Raw genomic sequence first — 2,141 nt, 5'->3', positions numbered from 1 at the left:
TGTGTGTGTGTGTGTGTGTGTGTGTGTGTGTTTTCTCCCCTGGTCGCCAGTTTAACCTAAGGCTGCTCCTGGTGGCGTTGGGAAGTTGCAAATACTGGTCGGCAGCAATTCATCAAGAACCACCACTCTGAGTATGGGGACCCCCCAAGGTTGTGTACTCGGCCCCCTGCTCTTTACGCTGCTGACCCATGACAGCACTCCATCCTTCAGCAGCAATCACATTGTGAAGTTTGCGGACGACACAACTGTGATGGGTCTCGTCTCCAAACAATTATGAGACCTACTACAGGAAGGAGGTCTACCAACTGGACACGTGGTGCCGCGGAAATAACTTTTTCCTGAAGACCAAGGAAGTGGTTATTGATTTCTAAAGAGGTCCCACCCCAAAACCCCCTTTGGCCATCAACAGTGCTGCTGACATTCAGTCTCTCCACAGCAGCACCAAATTCCTGGGGGTGCACATCAGTGAGGACCTTTCCTGGACAACAGACACTCTGAACTGAACTGAAGAGAGCGAGAGCCCCCCCCCACCCATCCTGTCCAGCAGCATCAGTGTGTGGTAGCTGCACTGCGTCCAACCGTGACACCCTGCAGAACATAGTGAAGACTGCTGGCCGGATCATTGGTGTCCCACTCCCCTCACTCCCGGACATTTACCAAACCCACCTCGCCACCCCTCACACAGCCTCTCGTCATCTGGGAGGCGGTACCAGAGCATCTGAGCCTGTTCAGCCAGATTGGCAAACAGCTTCATTCCCCAGGCAGTCAGGATGCTCAACACCCCCCCACTAGAGCCAACATTTTTCAAAATAAATAACTTTAATCACACATAACTTTGTCACTGAAACTGTGATATGCATCCAATGATTTTGCATAATCTCACACTTGTAGTGTACAACAACAGATTGATTTTTAATAACATATTTAAAAGGATAGCATTGAGATGGAGCAAAACAGTCAAACAAGAAATCTGGGTGAATTCACACCAACTGCGTTGAAAACAAAAACAAAAAAAACACATTAAAAAGGCATTAGAAGTCCCACATTCCAACACAGCAAAGCTTTCTTCATTGTACATCTAGATCTGTCTGAAGTCCAGACATTATGTATTGATGAAATAAACTTTCTAAAGTGGGAAGGCCGCCAACAACGTCAATAACAGCAGCTTGGCTCACCATGGCAACTAAATACAAAGAAGCCATTAAAAATTTGTGACGAGGCAAAGTCATAACTTCTATGTGCATGTGTGTGACGGAGAAAGCATCTGTGTGGGTTTGTAGCTAATCCTCCTGCAATCATCTTACTTAAAATATCCTTAAGTATTTATCCAAAACGTCCTTCTTTTTTCTCCACAAGTGGAGTTTGTAGTCCGCACACAGCAGCTTCTGGTATTTCTAAATCTTTCCAGTTTTATCATCACCTGGAAAAACTCCAGTACGCAGCTACGTACGGTAAGTACGGTTCCCAGTTGGCTCAAAATGAGTGAAGGAATATTATCGGCCGATATTAGGCATTACCTGATCTATCGGTATCAGCATTTATTATGGCAGATTTTTTTTTTTTTGCATAGTCTGTCCACGAGAGGACGCTCTACAACGTCCCGGTTAGTGATGGTGTTGCGTAGTCTGTCCACCAGAGGACGCTCTCACAACGTCCCTGTTAGTGATGGCGTTGCATAGTCTGTCCACCAGAGGACGCTCTACAACGTCCCTGTTAGTGATGGCGTTGCATAGTCGGTCCACCAGAGGACGCTCTAACACGTCCCTGTTAGTGGGGTTGCATAGTCTGTCCACCAGAGGACGCTCTACACGTCCCTGTTAGTGATGTCGTTGCATAGTCTGTCCACCAGAGGACGCTCTACAACGTCCCTGTTAGTGATGGCGTTGCATAGTCTGTCCACCGAGGACGCTCTACAACGTCCCTGTTAGTGATGGTTGCATAGTCTGTCCACCAGGACGCTCTACAACGTCCCTGTTAGTGATGGCGTTGCATAGTCTGTCCACCAGAGGACGCTCTACAGCGTCCCTGTTAGCAACACTGATGATTATTTTAATGTTTTTGTTCAAAAGGACTTTAAGTTTCATATCCTAAGTTTGTATTTTTATACATTATACATATTTATCAGAACTTTAATATATTTT

At 46.1% G+C, this 2,141-nt stretch overlaps 1 protein-coding gene and 1 long non-coding RNA gene across 2 annotated transcripts in view; both read right to left on the bottom strand.

Moving 5' to 3' along the window:
• usp6nl (USP6 N-terminal like) overlaps positions 1–2,141 on the bottom strand; it is a 107,803-nt gene that overhangs the window by 74,762 nt on the left and 30,900 nt on the right. The gene's annotated exons all lie outside the window — the stretch shown is intronic.
• Positions 1,114–2,141, bottom strand: part of LOC116673126 (uncharacterized) — a 17,621-nt gene continuing 16,593 nt past the window's right edge. The window contains exon 3 of the long non-coding RNA XR_004327758.1: positions 1,114–1,126. This is a non-coding gene — a long non-coding RNA (uncharacterized LOC116673126). The remainder of the gene's footprint in view (positions 1,127–2,141) is intronic.

The sequence above is a fragment of the Etheostoma spectabile genome, chromosome 23, assembly GCF_008692095.1.
Source record: "Etheostoma spectabile isolate EspeVRDwgs_2016 chromosome 23, UIUC_Espe_1.0, whole genome shotgun sequence".
Lineage (NCBI taxonomy): Eukaryota > Metazoa > Chordata > Actinopteri > Perciformes > Percidae > Etheostoma > Etheostoma spectabile.
The sequence above is the reverse complement of the archived record's forward strand: the minus strand, read 5'-3'. Positions and strand labels throughout refer to the sequence as shown.